This window comes from Bubalus bubalis, chromosome 5 (genome assembly GCF_019923935.1).
Source record: "Bubalus bubalis isolate 160015118507 breed Murrah chromosome 5, NDDB_SH_1, whole genome shotgun sequence".
NCBI classification, from domain to species: Eukaryota; Metazoa; Chordata; class Mammalia; order Artiodactyla; family Bovidae; genus Bubalus; species Bubalus bubalis.
Window position 1 is genome coordinate 52,071,576 of NC_059161.1, and position 20,196 is coordinate 52,091,771.

General features: G+C 42.4%; 1 long non-coding RNA gene across 2 annotated transcripts; it reads right to left on the minus strand.

Moving 5' to 3' along the window:
* Positions 1-1,244: 1,244 nt before the first annotated feature.
* On the minus strand, positions 1,245-5,007 carry LOC123333717. 2 transcript variants are annotated; one of them, XR_006551196.2, is made up of 3 exons: positions 4,523-5,007; positions 4,049-4,160; positions 1,245-2,174 (listed from the first exon to the last, which is right to left on the minus strand). It is a non-coding gene; the product is annotated as an uncharacterized LOC123333717 (long non-coding RNA). The 2 variants fall into 2 exon arrangements; XR_006551195.2 differs by having other exon boundaries at positions 1,245-2,113; positions 4,523-4,998.
* Between the last annotated feature and the right edge of the window lie 15,189 nt (positions 5,008-20,196).

A 20,196-nucleotide genomic window follows, 5' to 3' on the forward strand; every position in this document is an offset into this window, starting at 1 on the left:
GGTTGTGTTTGTTAGCACAACTTTTTTGGGAAGCAATTTGCAATATATATCAAGAGTCATTAGCATATTCATACTCCAAGCCTGTAATTCAGCTTGTAAAAACTAAATTAAAGAAAAATGAAAAAATCTAGAAAATGTATTACAATGGTATATATTGTGGATGTATAAATACTAGTGAAAATTATTAACAAATATAAATATGATTAATATATTTTAGTAATCTCCTGAAAGAAGTATTCTCCTTTCATTAAAATGCATTCTTTAAAGATGTTTATTAGCAATGTTATTCTAAAAATATAATGTTGGTTGAAGAAAGTAGAATATAAAATAGTGCATTTATTTTGATGATATGCTGGGAAAATTATATATTTGTATATACCTATATAGCAGGATGGTGGTATTATGGGTGCTATGTTTTGCTTCCTAATTTTCCAGAATTTTAATAATATGACTATATTATTTTTATAGTAGAAAGATTTTTAATAAAAAAAAAACTCTTATAAGTACAATTAGAACCATATGACATTATGATGAGAGTTTTTAGAACTAAAAACACCAGGACACATGGCCTGGCTTATGGTCTGGCAATAGGACCCAGGATTTGAAATTGGAATTATTCCCGAAGATCCAGGGCACGTAGGTACTTGTAAACTGGCAATGTTGGCTGTAAGCCAAAAGTGAATCGTGCGACAGGGTTTTATTGGCAGGAAGCCCTCCAGGTACTATGTTGTCAGTGACTCAAGGCCACCCATGGTGCCTTAGCCCCAGGGCCGTGCAAGGGACCAGATAAAATCGATACCCTCCTGTGGCTAAAACAACGAATCTTTTGAGTAAGTGTCCCCTTCCAGAAACTCTGTTGGTAGTGTCATCGTTCTCTACAAAGGCAAGTCCAAACTAACATAAATGCTGGAGCAGAGGCATTACAATGTCTTATCCATAATTTGGAAGCTTTTTGATGGAATTCAGATGCTGATATTCTGCTTCTTTGCCCCTCTCTCCGCGCATTCACTGAGCTTATCCTGGAAGAAGAGCCTTCCCCTTAGCCCTGCCTTTGGCAGCCCATCCAGGATGGTGCCGGGAGAGTCACGCCATTGCCATTGCTGCTTTCTGGTCTCTTGTCTCCTTCTCTCCCTCCTTCTCTTTCTTTCTTTCTCTCTCTCTGCTATTACATAGACTTCAAATTAAGTTTTCATAAAAAGGGATTGCTGCATGTTCTAAGACTGATTCAGTCATTTGTTCAGTTGTTAAAGGATTAAATAGGCATAATTTATTATATACCAGATTAAAGAGAACAGGAAAACATCCCCTGCCTTGCCCTTCAGTTTATAGGTTAAAGCAGAGTCACAAAAATTGCTGGGGGAAGCGGGAGTTGGGGAGGTCTGTGTGCTTAGGATCCAGTCATCTGCAAGAGCTGGTGTAGATAGGACTCAGATGGGGAACACCCTGCAGAGCGTAGGCTGTGCCCCAAGGAGGCCTTCAGAGGGCTGGTGACTTGCTCCTCATGCTGAGATTAGCTGGAAATTTAGACGGGGATCTGAAAGGCAACAGAGATGACACGGAGGGCAAGTGTCACACATTGCTTGAGGCCTAAGTGAGAGGAGTAGGACTTTTGCTTTTTCTTCCTTGATCCATCTCTGGACTTCTCCTTTGGGTGCTTCTGCTAATAGAAAAGTGTTCATAGGCACTTGACTAGGAGGCTTTCTGGAAATTTATCCAACAGATTTCTTTGATGCTTGAGATTTGATGCCTACCAAGAGTCAGTCTGAACAAATTCCTAAATATTAGTCCTGCTCACACCTTGATTTCACTCTGGCCTCCAGAATTGTGAGACAGTATCTCCTTCTTATAGGAGGTACTTTTGTTCATTTATGGTTGGTTCCAGGGAGGAACTTCCTGGAGATGGTAGGCAGGTCAGCGAGAGCTCAGCCTCTCTTATGGTGCAGTTGACTTCTAGGCTGCCAAGGCCCATCCAGCATCCGAGAAAGTTGGTAATATCCATGTGAGGCCTGGGATTTTTGGAATACAGTTTCTCTTCATCTCTGGCACAGACTGATCCCAGCTTAGAACAACTTACATTACCTTCATTCCCTTGACCTAGATGTGACTGCTGTTCCTGAGACAACAAACACAGGCGTCGTCCTTTCTTGAGATTTTTGCTTCAGAACTTCCTCTGGCTAGAGACAAGCCAGCTGTGAACCATTAATTACACAAACCTGCAAACTAGAGACTCTACAGAGGGTGACCAAGGATGCCCAATGTGGACAAAGCTTCAAAATAAATAAATAAATAAAAAATTTTAAAAATGGACTGGCTTTTCCTTTCCCAAGGCAGAACATTGGGAGGTACAGCCAGGCCATCTTATCCCACAGTCCTTTGGCCTTTCCTCGTGGCTAACCTAGTGTTCCTTGGTTTCTGCCAAGGGAATTTTCACTATGAAGGAGAGGGCAGCTGGGTTAAGCATCAGAACGTAACATGAGGTGAGAAGATTTAGGAGTACAAACAGCTAGGGCTGACGATCAGGGAACTTAAATATGGATAACATATTAGATGATATGGAATTGCTGTTAATTTTACTGGGTGCAATAATGGTATTGGAGTTATGTAGGAGAGAGTTCTTATTCTCTACAAGGAGAGGGAGAAAGGGAGAGAGAGAAGAAAGCAAATGTGGCAAAGATGAATTGTTGAATCTAGGTGTAACTTTTCTGATTGTTTACATTTTAATTAAAATGTTAGGGGTGGGGAAGAAAAAAGAATAAAAAAAATCCAGGGCAAAGACATGAGACAAACCAAGAGAGAATTCAGAAGAATGACATAAAAACAGATAATCAACAAGGACCTACTACATAGCATCAGGAACTATACTCAATTGTAATAACCTATAAGGCTAAGAATCTGAAAAAGTATATATATATATACACACACACATATGTGTATATATATATGTGTGTGTGTTTGTATGTGTGCGTGTATCTGAATCCTTTTGCTATACATGTGAAACTACCACAACATTGTAAATGAATTGCATTTCAATAAAACCATAATGTGATATTAATATTTCCAAATTTTAAAAAAAAGAATGATCTAAGTGGGGAAAAGTCTCTGGAAAGAGGAAGAACTTGGCAGACAGAGAAAGTGGAGGGAAAATCTTGGGCCATCATTTCCATCCTTCATTCAGTTCCTCTGTGACAAGAGGAAGTTCTGATGAAGCACAAGAAACCTCAAAAAATTACTCAAAATTTCTTATTTTCATTGGACACTGCAACATGAGAATGGAAAGGCAAGCTTTCTTTATAGGACCACTCACTTCAGAGGAATACTAATGGCCTGATGAGATTGCTGAAAAGAAAGGATAACCTGCCTACCGCTGACAGACCAGTTTGGGTATCTAATACTGAGGCCAGCTGATCCACCTGCTGTGATGTGAATTGGCTGCGATCACTTTGTAGATAAGAGTGGCCATCAGAAAATTAAGCAGAAGACACTGGTCAAGAGAGAGGTGAGTAGAGCAACCAGGAGAGGTAAAGCTAAAGAAACCAGAAGCCCTGGGAGAGCAGAGGAGCATCCCTTCTGGTCCATCTGGTCCCCTAAGGTTCCTTCCAGTCTCCTAAGGTTTCCTGCCCTTGAATCTAAGAACCTGCAGTTGCCTGCTGTGTCCCCACAACACCTCCTGCCCGTCCACCCTCTTTAGGCTGAGCAACTCCAGGGGGTACTTGTCTCTCATGGCCCAAGCCACCTGGCCTAGAGCAGCATCTCTTCCTCATTTGTGGGGCTACCCAGCCACCCCTTCTCTGGGCTGCCAGAAGCCTGGACCCACCCGTGCTTATCATAACCCCACCTGTACTGATTGAAATTGTGTGGTTCACAGCTGCAGTGCCAGCTCCTACCAATCCCTGGCAGATGGTAAACACTCAATGACTGTCTTGGAAAGAACGAGACTGATCAACATCAAGCTCAGCTGGGCTTTCTTTGTCTCAGCAACTTTTCACTCCCCCTGCTCAGGGCTGTCTCCTTCTTTGCCCAGGCTATTTTAATTTCTCCAGTCACTCACCTTCCCCACCTCTCCTGGAAGTAAGAACAGCTGATGTATGCTGAGTGCACAAGATGGGCAGGCATTGTGCTGACTGCTTTCCATGTGTTGAGTCCTTTAATCTTCCTGAAACCTAGAAGGCAAATCCTATTATTAAATCCCCATTTTACAGATGAGAAAGCTGAGGCCTGGAGACTAGGTTACTTGTTCAACATCACAGAACAGTAATAATGAGGATTTGGAAACTAGGCAGTCTGGTTCCAGAGTCGACCTCCTTAAGGTCTTATTAATTTTGTGATAATAAAACCCAGCTGTGCTCAGCAGCCTACGAGCAGAGAAAATGCTTTCTTCTTCAGAAAAGAACAAGACTTATTTTTTCTGGAAGCATGATTGTGCAAAGAAGTGATCGGTCTCTAGCTCTAGTGTCTGACACAGTCACTGCCTCCTCGTTCACAGGAAAATAGAGGGAATCAGATGAATTTCACTGACTCCTACCTGCAGACATGTCCATTGGCCCCCCTTCTCCTGCTTTCCTCAGGCTCAGAGAAGTGGGTATCCTCTCAGTTGAGCTGACCTGGGTCCCTCTGACCAGTTCTGTGGGTGGCCTCATTGGATGCGGCAGCCAGGGCCCTGGCAGAGGGAGCTGGCTGCTGAGCATCGCTAGGGCTTGATGGAAAGACTGTCCCCAGGGGTGTGGGCAGGGTAGGATGGGGCCACCTGGGCATAAGCAATAGCGGGGAGCTGTGGCTTCCTTTATAGGCTGAGGGGTCAGGGGAGGTAACAATAATTCTAGGGGCTGGGAGAGAGCTCTTACTGTGAAAAGTGACTGCCTGAGAGAAGGGGGCCTTAAAGTCATGTGGAGCTGAGTTGTGTGTGTGAACATACAGCAGGACAGAGGAGGGAGGGTCTTAGATAAACAGATATGTTCCTTCACTCCTATATTATCAATCTCTCCCCTTTCTGTGGGCTTCCCTTGTGGCTCAGCTGGTAAAGAATCCGCCTGCAATACAGGAGACCTGAGTTCAATCCCTGAGTCAGGCAGATCCCCTGGAGAAGGGAAAGGCTGCCTACTCCAGTATTCTGGCCTGGAGAATTCCATGGACTTATACAGTCCATGGTGTCACAAAGAGTTGGACACGACTGAGCGACTTTCACTTTCACTTTCAAGGGGCAGCTAAGAGTTCGAATGCTGCAACTAAAGATTCCACATGCCTCAGCTGAAGGTCAAGGATCCCATGTGCAGCAACTAAGATCCAGTGCAACCAAATAAATTAATTTTTAAAATTTCTATTTGAGTTTTAGATTCCAAACACGTATTACCTTATGCAAAATTTGAATACTACAAAAATATATAACATAGAAAGTAAGTCTTCCTTAGTATTAGCCACCCCCACCCTGCTCTACACACACACCCCAGATATAACTGTTGTTAAAAAGTTTTGGTGCGTATTAGTCTAACTTTTAAAAAATAGATGTATAATCAGAATGGCTAAAGTGAAAATCATGACAACACTAAATATCAGCGAGAATACAGAGAAACCGGATCTTTAGACTTTGCTGGGGGAATGTAAAATGGAACAGCCACTCCAGAAAATAGTATGACTGTTTCTTACATTATTAAATATGCACTTACTGTATCACTCAGCATTTGCACTTCCGGGCCTCTGTCTTAGAGAAATGAAAACTTAGGTTTACACAAAAACCTGTACATGAATGTTCATAATAGCTTTATTTGTAGTTGCTAAAAACAGGAAACAACCCAAATATCCAGACAGCTGAAGGCTTAAATCAACCGTGGTACATCCATACCATAGAATACTACTTGGCAACAAAAAGAAAGAAACTATTAATACGGGCAACAACCTGGATGGACCTCCAGAGAATTCTGCTGGGTGAAAAAAGTCAGTATCAAAAGGTTAAATAGTGTGTGATTCCCTTTATGTAACATTCTTGAAATGACAAAGTTATAGAGATGAAAAACAGATTAGTGGTTTCAAGGGTCAGGTAGATGGGAAGAGCGGGTATGGCTATGGTTGTAAAGGAAGTGGTACAAAGGATGTGTGTGTAATGGAACTGTTCTTGACTGATAGTGTTCACATCAGTTGACTGTGTGATATGGTTCGATCCCTGGGTTGGGAAGATCCCCCGGAGAAGGGAATGGTTGTCCACTCCAGTATTCTTACCTGGAGAATTCCATGGACAGAGGAGCCTGGTGGGCTGCAGTTCATGGGGTGGCAGAGTTGGACACAAGGGAGCCTGGTGGGCTGCTGTCTATGTGGTCGCACAGAGTCGGACACGACTGAAGCGACGCAGCAGCAGCAGCAGAGCAACTAACAATTTTACTTTTTTTCAGAGCACTCAAGACACACTGTGTCTTCTCTACGTGCGTGGGTCTTCTGTACTAGATCCGAGTTCCTGGAGCGTAGGCTGCCTCTTGCTCACATGCTTGGTCATCCATCACAGTACTCAGCACATGTGTTCAGTCCATAAATCATGTCTGACTCTTTTGCAACCCCATGGACCGGAGCCCACCAGGTTCCTCTGTCCATGGGATTTCCCAGACAAGAATACTAGGGTGTGTTGCCATTCCCTTCTCCAGGGGATGTTCCCAACCACACCCACATCTCCTGCATTCACAGGTGGATTCTTTATCACTGAGCCACCAGGGAAGCCCTGTTCAGCACACAGTAGTCACTTAAGGAGTGTTTGTTAGATAAATGCATGGGCGAACTTCCCTTAAAAGGGATCACTAGCCAAGTAGAACGATAAGGAGCATCACCTAATGGCAGGTGATCTCACTGAGGTGACATCGAGGTAGAATGGAAAGTGCTTTGTGAATGGCAGAAAGAGGGACAGTTGCAAAGGAAGCAGGAAGAAGGAAATTCCTTGGAGCCACCACCTGGGGCCTGAGAGCCTCCGAGCCTGCAGGGAGTCTTCCTCTACTGCTGCCCAGGGTGAAGAAGGAAAGGAAAAGTAAAGGAGGATGCATAGAACTGTCTGCCTCTGCTGTTCCTCCTTTTCAAACTCAGCACCTAAATTCTAAATTTGGAAGCCCTTTATTTACTGAAACCAAGATGTTCGGGAACAACGGCCTCAGACACTTGGCACTTTCTTTTCTCCTTGGGTGGAATGAGACTCCCTCTGAGCAAAGATTGGACAATGGCTTTGCTGTGTCCATGGAAACTTTTCCCTCCAGGAATAATGCCTCTTCCCAACTATATGGGTATTTTGAGAGTACTCCTTTTTGGAAAAGTTCAAGAACAATCCATATAAATGCAGTCTTTTCTAATTATAAGTTTATATTTGGGTAAAGGTTCATCCATAGCAGAGTTGAAAAAGAATAAATTACAGGACTCAAAGACAGAAAACTCCCTGGAAGAAAGTTTGAATTTACCTAAAAAAAAAAAAGCTGAATGAAATTTATTAGTTTCTTTTTGCTTATAAGTATTTTATAAATGTTTTAGAATGAATGTGTCTTATTTTTGTAGTAAGAAAAAAAATCGGTACTTTTTTTTCAACTAAAAGAATTGCTGGGGACTTCTCTGGTGTCCAGTGGTTAAGAATCTCCCTTCCAATGCAGGGGATATGGGTTCGAACCTTGGTCAGGAAACTAAGATCCCACAAGCCTGCACGCCTCAAATAGAGAGCCCTTGTGCTGGAGCCTGCATGCTCTGGAGACCGTACTCTGCAACGAGAGAAGCCTGTGCACCAAATCCAAGAGCCTGTGCGCTGCAACAAAAAAAAAAAGAATTGCTAATCAGTGTACATGGAGTAAAGGTGACAAGTAAAGCACGGGAGCTGAGACCACCTTACCCAGATTGGGGGCTTACAGGCGAAGGGGGTGTATCCATTTTCCATACTGTATAACAAATGACCACAACCTTACAGTGGTGGAAAACAGCTCCCATTTATTACCTCACACCCTGTAGGTTAGGAGTCTGGGTGGGCACACAGTATAGATCTGACCTTCTGCAAGGCTGTCATCATGGTGTCAGCGAGGCATCTGAGGATTAACTGGCAATGAATCTACTTTTAAGCTCACTCACTGTTAGCAGAATTTAGCTCATTGCTGCTATGTTTTAACGTTAGTTGCTCAGTCATGTCTGACTCTTTTGCGACCCCATGGGCTGTAGCCCACCAGGTTCCTCTGTCCATGGGCTTCTCCAGGCAAGACTACTAGAGTGGGTAGCCATTCCCTCTTCTAGGGGATCTTCCTGACCCAGGGATAGAACCTGGGTCTTCTGCATTGCAGGCAGATTCTTTACCATCTGAGCCACCTGGGAGGGCTAACTGTAGACTGGAGGCCTGGCTCATCTCCAAGAGGCTGCTCACAGTTCCTTGCCATGTGGGCTTCTCCACAGGGCCTCTTAGAACACAGCATCTCACTTCTGCAAAGGCAGCAATGGAGACAGAGAACTAGCGAGAATGGAATCTTATGCAACAGAACCTGATCCCAGACGAACACCCATCAGCATCATATTCTAGTGGTTAGAAGCATCTCACTCAGGAAAGGGGATTATACAGCGTGCGGGTACCAGGAAGTGGAAACCATAGGGATGACCTCAGAGTCTGTTTGCTATATGAAGCTAAAAAATTCTTGTGGGAAACACATCATTTCGTCACCCAGCATTCTGGTACATTCCAAAGGCTGTCCCACTGCAGGCACCCATGATTCTCCACCTGAAAGACCTTTCCTTCTACACTACAAACAGACCTCCTGAGGAGTTAATGTCACTAGGAGCAGGTCTTAGCCAATGACGGATGGAAAGTGGAGGCTCCCCCACTTTCTCACCCATGGGGTAGGAAAACTCAGAGGCGTGTTAGTACTGTCTCCTACAGTCCCCAGCAGGACTGAGCCCCAGTTCCAGTTGCCACGGCACTAATATGCTTAATAATATTCCTTGCCTTGGCTCCCTTCTCTTCCCTGCCTCACTTCCCTACTCCCAGTCTTGCTGGGATCACTTGTTAAGTAAACTAGTTGCACTGAAATCCTGCCTCAGGGTCCCCTTCTAGGACTACCCAATCCAAGATGGTGGGAGTCAATATTTAAGTGGGTGCTGCTGGTGCTGCTAAGTCGCTTCAGTCGTGTCCAACTCTGTGCGACCCCATAGATGGCAGCTCACCAGGTTCCGCTGCCCCTGGGATTCTCCAGGCAAGAACACTGGAGTGGGTTGCCATTTCCTTCTCCAATGCATGAAAGTGAAAAGTGAAAGTTAAGTCACTCAGTCGTGTCCGACTCTTCGAGACCTCTCGGACTACAGCCTACCAGGCTCCTCCGTCCATGGGATTTTCCAGGCAAGAGTACTGGAGTGGGGTGCCATTGCCTTCTCCGATTTAAGTGGGTAGCAGAGGCTAAAAACCAGTTACAAGCTGAATTTAGGATTTTAAATTAGGACTAAACTAGTTTTAGGACTAAGACTGCTGTAATAAAATACCACAGACAAAGTAGCTCATAAACTACGGAAATTTATTTTTCACAGTCCTTCAGTTCAGTTGCTCAGTCGTGTCCGACTTTTTGTGACACCCATGGACTACAGCACAGCAGGCTTCCCTGTCCATCATCAATTCCCGGAGCTTGCTCAAACTCATGTCAATCGAGTCGGTGATGCCATTCAACCATCTCACCCTCTGTCATCTCCTTATCCTCCTGCCTTTAATTTTTCCCAGCATCAGGGTCTTTTCCAGTGAGTCAGTTCTTCGCATCAGGTGGTCAAAGTATTGGAGCTTCAGCTTCAGCATCAGTCATTCCAATGAATATTCAGGACTGATTTCCTTTGGGATTGACTGGTTTGATCTCCTTGCTCCAAGGAACTCTCAAGAGTCTTCTCCAGCACCACAGTTCAAAAACATCAACTCTTTGATGCTCAGCTTTCTTTATAGTCCAACTCTCACATCCATACATGACTACTGGAAAAACCATAGCTTTGACTAGACAGACATTTTTTGGCAAAATAATGTCTCTGCTTTTTAATATGCTGTCTAGATTTGTCATAGTTTTTCTTTCAAGGAGTAAGGGTCTTTTAATTTCATGGCTGCAGTCAACATCTGCAGTGATTTTGGAGCACAAAAAAATAAAGTCTGACACTGTTTCCACTGTTTCCCCATCTATTTCCCATGAAGTGATGGGACCAGATGCCATGATCTTTGTTTTCTGAATGTTGAGTTTTAAACCAGCTTTTCACTCTCCTCTTTCACTTTCATCAAGAGGCTCTTTAGTTCTTCTTCACTTTCTGCCATAAGGGTGGTGTCATCTGCATATCTGAGGTTATTGATATTTTTCCCAGCAATATTGATTCTGGCTTGTGCTTCATCCAGCCTGACATTTCTCATGATGTACTCTGCATGGAAGTTAAGTAAGCAGGGTGACAATATACAGCCTTGATGGTACTCCTTTCCCAATTTGGAACTAGACTGTTGTTCCATGTGCACTTCTAACTGTTGCTTCCTGACCTGCATACAGATTTCTCAGGAGGCAGGTCACATGGTCTGGTATTTCCATCTCTTTAAGAATTTTCCAGAGTTTGTTGTGATTCACACAGTCAAAGACTTTGGTGTAGTCAATAAAGCAAAAGATGTTTTTCTGAAACTCTCTTGCTTTTTCAATAATCCAGCAGATGTTGACATTTTGATCTCTGGTTGTCTGCCTTTTCTAAATCCAGCTTGAACATCTGCAAGTTCATAGTTCACATACAGTTGAAGCCTGGCTTGGAAAATTTTGAGCATTACTTTGCTAGTGTGTGAGATGAGTACAATTGTGTGGTAGTTTGAACATTCTTTGGCATTGGAACGAAAACTGACATTTTCCAGTCCTGTGGTCACTGCTGAGTTTTCCAAATTTGCTGGCATATTGAGTGCAGCACTTTAACAGCATCATCTTTTAGGATTTGAAATAGCTCAACTGGAATTCTATCAACTCTACTAGCTTTATTTATCATGATTCTTCCTAAGGCCCACCTGACTTTGCACTCCAGGATGTCTGGCTCTAGGTGAGTAACCACACCATTGTGGTTACCTGGGTCATTAAGATCTTTTTTGTGTAGTTCTTCTGTGTATTCTTGCTACTTCTTCTTAATATCTTCTGCTTCTGTTAGATCCATACCGGTTTTTGTCCTTTATTGTGCTCATCTTTGCATGAAATGTTCCCTTGGTATCTCTAACTTTCTTGAAGAGATTTTTAGTCTTTCCCATTCTATTGTTTCCCTCTATTTCTTTGCATTGATCACTTAGGAAGGCTATCTTATCTCTCCTTGATATTTGTTGGAACTCTGCATTCAGATGGATATATCTTTTTCTCATTTGCCTTTCACTTCTCTTCTTTTCTCAGCTATTTGTAAGGCCTCCTCAGACAACCATTTTGCCTTTTTGCATTTCTTTTTCTTGGGGATGGTTTTGATCATAGCCTCCTGTACAGTGTTGCAAACCTCTGTCCATAGTTCTTCAGGCACACTGTTTATCAGATCTAATCCCTGGAATCTATTTGTCCCTTCCACTGTATAATCATAAGGGATTTGATTTAGGTCATACCTGAATGGTCTAGTGGTTTTCCGTACTTTCTTCAATTTAAGTCTGAATTTTGCAATAAGGAGTTCATTATCTGAGCCACACTCAGCTTTCAATCTTGTTTTTGCTGACTTCTCCAGCTTATAGGGCTTCTCCATCTTTGACTCATAAATGTCAGAAGCTTATTTCTCACAGACCTCGAGGCTGAGAAGTCCAAGATCATGGCATGCAGTTTTGGTTCTGCTGGAGAACCACTTCTGGGTTGCATATTGGTGACTTCGAGCTGAGTTCTCACATGGTAGAAGAGGTGAGCTGGCTGTCTGGAGTCTCTTTTTATAAGGAAACTAATCCCATTCATGAGGGTTCTATCTCCATGACCTTATCACCTCCCAAAGATCCCACCTCTTAATACCATCACCTTGGGCATTGGGTGTGAACATACGAATTTGGGGGAGGAGGGAGACAAATATTCAGACCATAGCAGAGTCTGGCAAAAGGGACTTGAAATCAGCAAGGACTCAGAATTAGAGAACAACCCTAGCGGGTTTGAGGGCACAAAGGAAGAAATGGAAAACTCAGACACACTCCTCAATAAGTTAGTACAAACAGAACCAAGCTGGGCATGGTTACCTTTCCCATCACTGTGAGATTCATCACAGCGTAATAAAGCAGGTTTTTGCCCCCTGAGCTCCTGACTGGGACAATCTGGACACATCACAGAGTAAAGGGCACAGGAGAGCCAGGTATCAGTCCTCCAGCAATGAGCAAAGTATTGCCACTTCCTTGTTAACTGTACCCTGGTTTTCTTTGAATGTCTTAAAGATACCTCAAGATCAGTAAGTCCCAAACCAAATCTATAATTCACCTGTTATACTCTTGCTTTTTTTTTTTTTTTGTCCCTGGGTAGTTTGTGGGATTCCATTTCCCAAAGCAGGGGTCCAACCCTGGTCCTTGGTAGTGAGAGCACAGACTCCTAATCACAGGACCGACAGGAAACGCTCATTTGCTTCTGCCAGTATTCCATAGCACCATCCACCTGTGGTGTGCGCTTAACACTCAGGCGGCAGTCTGGTTCCCTCTTCTCACAATCCATCACCAACTGCTGTCCTCTTACCTTCCCAATTTCTGTTGAGTCCATCCATTTCTCCCCATACCCACCACTCCGGCTGCCCTATTCCAGCCCTGCCATCTCTGGACTCCCACACTGTATCACTGGATAACAGACAGTCCCTCTAAGTGGAAGGCCCCCTTTGACTCCCTGCCTTAGGCCCCCACCCCATGTACCCTGCCCCAAGATGCACATACTCTTAGCGTTTAATCACAGTCCTAATAGAAAATATTTATACATATATTTTATTATGAAACAATGAAACAGAAAAACACAGAGCCCATATGAAGCACCTGTGTAGTCCCAACCCAGAATTAACAATGTGTGTTAATTGTTCAGTCATGTCCAACTCTTTGTGACTCCATGGACTGTATCCCACTAGGCGCCTTTGTCCATGGAATCCACCAGGCAAGAATACTGGAGTGGGGGGCCATTCCCTTCTTCAGGGGATCTTCCTGAACCTGCGGTGGAACCTAATCTCCTGTACTGCACACAGATTCTTTACCGTTTGAGCCAGTAGGGAAGCCCAGGAATTAGCAGTGGCAGCATGTTAACTTGCTGCTAAACTTATTACAAATCTTTTTCTTCCCCTTTAAAATAAGTCAAACATAAAACAGATGTGGTTAAAATTCTTTTGAACATTTCCCCTCCCCCTCACTCCTTTTCTCTTTCCCTTGTCAAAGGAACTACTACCAAGAATTTCATTGTGTTTCTTTCCCAGTCATGATTTTATGCTTTTAATATGTAATGTGTGTTTAAAGAAAATTAGTGGTTAGGTTCCTTTTATTTTTGAAATTATGTAAATGACACTGTATTGACGCTAGAGGTGAACACGTGAAGATTCGGAGGATCAACATGCCCCTGAGTTGTTACCACAGAATTAACTGGGTGCCCAAATGCCTTCTGTGGGGACTTCCGCCTCCACCTTCAGTCTGTCATAGATAAGAGGATATGGCGAAATCAACTTCTGATTAGTTGCTTCCAGATACCAAGAGAGGACATAAAAAGGAAACCAACTCAAAAAAAAAAAAAAAAAAGGAAACAAACACTTTTCCAAGTGGTAATGCCAGCTATTATCTATCTACTCCAGGCTAAGAATTATACCTTGCATGACAAAATGTCCAAAGAACATTGTCAACTCAGCGTCTTCAGCCAAGGATGAAGTTATTGAACCTTAAGAGGCGAGGGATCTTAATGGCCTCATGGTACTAACATCCTTGTCACCTCTACCTAGAACTGGTATGGCCCAGTGAGCTCCAACACAATGAAATCTGGGCTTCCCTGGTAGCTCAGCTGGTAAAGAATCCACCTGCAATGCAGGACCCTAGTTTGATCCCTGGGTTGGGAAGATCACCTGGAGAAGGGAACAGCTACCCACTCCAGTATTCTGGCCTGGAGAATTCCATGGACAGAGGAGCCTGGCAGGCTACAGTCCATGGGGTCCCAAAAAGTTGGCCCAATGAGCTCCATCACAGTGAAATTTAGAAGCTACTTATCCAACAATGGGATGGACAGAAGCATTTGTTTAATCTAGAGAATCTATACTTTGGGGGTGGGGAGTGGTGGGAAATGAGGAAGTGGAAAGGACGTGACCTTTGGAGTCAGACAGACCTGAGTTCCCCTCCTGGGGTTGCCTCTTCCTGTGTGTTGCTTAAGCTTTAGTTTCCTCTTCCACAGCAGAGGAGAAAAATCCCAATTTACCAAGCAGCAGAGGGAATTCTGGGAAATCACTGAGTGCTTTGGGACACGACCGGATCCCCTTTATCTGAATTGTGTCCATGTGCTCAGTCGTGATCAGCTCTTTGAGACTCCATAGACTGTAGCCCGTGGGCTCCTCTGTCCATGGTATTTTCCAGGCAAGAAATACTGTAATCAGTTGCCATTTCCTATTCCAGATCTTTCCGACCCAGGGATTGAACCTGCATCTCTTGTGTCTTCTGCACTGGCAGGAGGATTCTTTAGCACTGAGCCACCTGGGAAATCAGGTTATCTGAATTTGGAGAGGGTAAAAGTTCTGGTTCTGGGTTGTGCCTGGGAAGGGCCACGTATGATGTGAGGATCAAATTTGGGCCACCGTTTGCTCAACGTGGTTGGCTGGCCTCCACCATCATCTTGTCACCTCATGGGATCTAATGAACAGAACTCGTTCGTATATAGAGGATTTACTGTATCCCAAACCACCAGGCACCCTGTTGTGTCAGCTAAACACTCAGGCAGCAGTCTGATTCTCTTCTCTCACAACCCATCAGCAAATCCTGTCCTTTTACCTTCTCAAGGAGGGAGCTGGCTTTGTTTTGATCCTATGTAACCACAATGATGGTTAGGTGTCTGGGAGAGGCCTCCTTCAGTCCTTATCACCTTGATCGGCTCCAGTCCCATCCCCACAGGGTGTTATTCACATCTGGAAAGGAGAGCAGTTTTCGTTTTCAGAGGACCACGAATATCATGGCCTCCAGGTGACTGTTCAGCTCTGAAGCGCCTAAGGTAGCTTATTAAACCCTGTCCGGAGTGAAAGGCTTCAGACACTACTATCAGACATGTCAGGAATCTCTTTCCCCATACGAGCTAGATTGGACAATCAATCTCTTCTCCCTCTCTGCTGCTGAAAGACCAGTTCTGTCTGCAGGTCTCCAGAGCCTGTCATCAGGCTATGATTTGGCCTTTCATCTTAGGAAGGTCAAAATGAGTAGAACAGCTAGGTTCTGTAATTCCACCTCCTGCTCCACCTCCACCCATGTGTAACTTTAGGCTAGATAAACATTGGCAAAGGAAACATACATTATGCAGGGAATGTGAGCTTGTAGGTCTCATGCCCACAGCATTATCAGGCACTCCCCAAAGAGAAGTGCTCCTGATCATGAGGGGGCCATCTTGTTTCAAAGAATAAGAAGCTAACAATAATCAGAGGAAGATGCCCAAAGACTTTTCCATGGATTATTCTCCTCCTAGGAAAACACAAAGGCACATCAGTGGACAGAGTTCAAGGTGATAACTTCTCTACCTAACCTATCCTTCAAGTCCTTTCAAGCTGGTTTCACAAGGTTTTCAGTAAGTCACCCAGTCGTAGGTGGAGCATTATCTTCTGGGAACTACTCCCAGGTACCTGAAATATCATTTGAGAGTGAGCAAGACACGTTCTCAAACCCCAAGGGCTTCTTTGGGGCTACAATTACACATTGTTATGTGCTGATGACCCAAGGATTTTGGGGTTGACTTGTAAACCTTAACAGGTTGTTGGTTAGTAAATTAAAAATATGTGAAATCATGAACTGTATGATATTTATCTTGCCTTTTTTGGTTACTATTGTTACCCTGGAGCTAAGGTGGGGGATATCAGAAATGTTTGATATACAGTTGATGTCTGTGTTGCGTGCTTGTTCTCAGATTCGGGTTTTGGCATGGATTTGCTAAACACACAGATGCCAATTAGGAAACTAAAATCCAGTCATTACTCAGAGATTAAATATTTCAACATAGTGTCTCAAACTATAATTAAAGGCAGTGAGCCTCATTATTGGGAGAACAAAAACACAGGGAGGCAGACAACTATTTTTGGAATTGTTCTTATCTTCAATGCCAACTACATTTTTTTCAACTTGTTTACAGTATTTCCAACCTTACAAATCAGTCTAAACAAAGTGCCATAAAATGACACATTTGTGAAATGGCCTAGGGAGAAGCAGAGAAGGAGCAGGCAGAAGAGGTGATGAGAGCAAGAGAACAAAACAGGGATGGACTTTTTCCTCGAAAAAGGTTAAGAAAGAATATGAAATGATTAAAATCTATCATCTGAATTGAATTTCAAGGGGTAGTACAATTCAATTTTGACCCAAATTTAGTCTTTGTATTTTGTTGCCTTATCCAATTTAAATTATAGTTGCAAGAGTATAAAGTACACATATAAAGTACCGTATACTCATGTCTTGGGCATATGCTAATTAAATTAATTACTTTATAAATATCAAGATTTGATAAATGGTGGGCCTTATATAACAGAATATACATATATGTATATGTATATATCATCAGAAAAAAATGACTTGAGAGAATTAAACTTAAAAATTCCATTTCTCTGGACTTGCCTGCTAGTCCAGTACCTAAGACTCTCTGATCCCAGTACAGAGGGCTCAGTTTTGATCCCTGGTCAGGGAACTAGATCCCACGTGCTGAGACTAAGAGCCAGCACAGCCAAATTAATTAATTAAAAAAAAATTACACTTCTCATTACTTAAACATCTGTTCAACTATCTTCTTATGATTTCGTCTTTTTTATCCTGCTTTGGCATTTGAGCATTTCCTTAATGGCTTTTTTCGTTTTTTTAATTAAGAGTTAATATATCAAGTGCTTAGAAGCACTGTGTAAGTGTGCACAATTATTATTACATCTAACTCTAGAAATCCAGAGAACTAAGAATATTTTGAAGGTACTGAGAATATTTTACTATATATTTCAATATTCAAAAAACACATGTATTTCCAAAGCAGTGTCAGAAAACACCACACATTTCCATAACACTTCATACTTCTGACTACACAGAGAGTAGGGCAGATAGACGTATGGCAGGAAGTTGTACTTAAGCCAACTAAGATTCATCTTGGTTAATTACATTTTCTGACTCTAGTTAGAATTACATCATAGCATCCAAAATGGAAAGCCATTACACACGTACTATAATAATATCCACTCCACAGATAATAAGAAACTTCCCTCAAATATAAAAATCTAAACCTAAAATAAATATGCATTCTTAGAGATATTTTTCAAAGAAAAGATGTCTGAAATATTTTCCCTCTGAGTCAGTATCCCTCTAAAGTTTATTGTGGTGTGTGGGTAGCATAACATAGAAGATAGCCAGTTACAACAAAATTAAATAGACTCTACGTCAACAACCAGAGAAATCTGATTATAGTCTGGGTATTAGGAGAAACCAAGGAAGTAATGTCCTTTCTGTTAGGTGTGATATTGACATTATGGTCATGTGAGAACATATATATATATTTTAAGAGAGTCTTAAATATGTATGAGTGAGTTAAAATAACTTCTAGGGTTAAAAAAATAATAATTCAGAGAAAAAGTGAGAAGGGATAGTGCAGCCAAATCTTGCTAATTGTTAAATCTGAGCGATAGAAATATGAAAGTTTACTGTTCTACTCTGTCCACTTTTGTGTGAGTTAGAAGCTTTACATAATAAAAAGTTGTTTTAAAGAACATTAAAATATTTGGTTTAGTGGTTTATTTTTTGCATATGCAGAGCATGATTAGATGAGAGAGTTCTGCCATATTTGAGACTATCTGTTAAAGGATTTTTTCTAGCTTGCTATTTCTCAAACTTGAGTATGCATTAGAGTCCCCTGGAAGACTGGATACCCCTCACATTGCTGAGTCCAGTTTCTGATTCAATAGATCTTTGCAGGGGCCCAAGAATTTGCATTTCAAACAAGTTCCCATTTGACCCTGATGTTGCTGGTCCATGGACCACACTTTGAGAACCACCACTCTAGCTAAACCATCTTTCCTAAATTACCCTGTTTAAGTAGTGATGTAGATGGACCTGGAGTCTGTCATATAGAGTGAAGCAAGTCAGAAAGAGAAAAACAAATATCGTATATTAACACATATATATGGAATTGAGAAAAATAATACAGATGGACCTATTTGCAGGGCAGGAACAGAGATGCAGACGTAGACTGGATGTGTGGACACGGTGGGGCAAGGAAGAAGGGATGGGTGGGATGAATTGGGAGAATAAGATTGACATAAATAACACTACCACGTGTAAAGTAGGCAGCTAGTGGGAAGTTGCTGTACAACGCAGGGAGCTCAGCTCGGTGCCCAGTGACGACCTAGAGCAGTGGGATGGGGAGGTGGGAGGGAGGTTCCAGAGGAAGGGGATAAATGTATATATTGCTGATTCACTTCATTGTACAGCAGAAACACAACATTGTAAAGCAATTATACTCCAATAATAAAAAATAAATAGAAATAAACTACCCTGTTTCACTTTTTCTGTCACCAATTCCATTCCTTTTTTATTTAATGTCAAGTATGAGCTTTAACTGTCCACTTTGGCCAGCTTCTGAGCCTATTTAATTGATTCTAGAATATGCTGAGAGTCAAATCTTGAGACTTTAGAATTAAGATTTTTCACTGTTTGATCTTAATCTACTCAGCTTCCCAATCTTATCATTCACTCTTCTCCCAACTCCAACAATCTCAGGCTACCTGACTTCTAAACAAGTTAGTCAGATTCCTACTTCAGTCCCTTTGCCCATGCCATCATCCCCTCCTGGAATGCGCTTGTGCACTTAACACACACAGACTCACACACTGAGTCCAGTCTGAGTACTTCCTCTTCCATGGAGCTCTCCTGGGCTACCAGCATCCATGGTGATGTCCCCTGCTGAAAACCTCTCATTTTAAACTAATCAAATTCTGCCTTGTAATAATTCTTATATTATTATTTGTTAGATACTTGAATCTTGTCTCTTCAATATAGTGCCAACTTTGCAAGGGCAGGGGCCATGCTTTATACAGAACTTCTTTGTACAGGCCACAGACTTCAGCCTAGAACTATAGGCAAGGTCATTTATCCTACAAAATGGGGGCGGAAGATACTTTTTCTCTAAAGTAAATAATGGGATAGAACCCGAAATCTGCAGATGCAGAAGACATGTCAGTAAGAGGCAATAGAAACCTAATATCTGTTTACCTCTAGGCAGTGTTCTAAGACTAATTAATGTTTACATAGGTCTTTGAGATGTTCAGATGGAAGGGGTTTAAAAGAGTTGGAATGATGATGATGATCCCTGGGATTCTTTCAAAATTTCATACCAAATTTCACAGCACCCCTCAGGTTTACCCAGGCTGGGAAGAGGGTCGAGGGCTACTCTGCTGGTGGCTGAAAGGTGACTTTCCAACAGCGCTTGAGATTTTCAGGGAAAACAAACTTTAAAATAAGGCTGATGTTGTTGAAAATCCCAACATAACAAACCCTTGGCTTCCTGAGCAAAACTGAAACCAGAACGCTCCTTTTCATCCTCCTGTAGGGATGCGGGACTCTAGAACTGATTCTCTGCTTCACTTCTGCAATCACGGGCTGTCTGGTATCAGGATTGGGCCTGCAGCTACCTGGATTATACCTGTATTATGGCAGCTCAAAGGTATTTTTGGCCTGAGTTTTTATATATATATGCTTTATTATATATATTAATATATATAATATATTATAAATATATAATACATATAAAGTTTATATATACACATACATATAAAATATATATGTGTGTGCATGCTCAGTTGCTAAGTCCTGTTTCACTCTTTGTGATCCCACGGGTGGTGTGATAGTAAAGAATCCACCTGCCAAGGCTGGAAACACAGGAGAAACAGTTTCAATCCCTGAGTCGGGAAGATCCCTTGGAGAAGGAAATGGCAACCCACTCCATTATTCTTGCCTGGAGAATTCCATGGACAGAGGAGCTTGGCTGGCTACAGGCCATGGAGTCGCAAAGAGCTGGACAGGACTGAGTGACTGAGCACACATGTATAATATACATATATAAA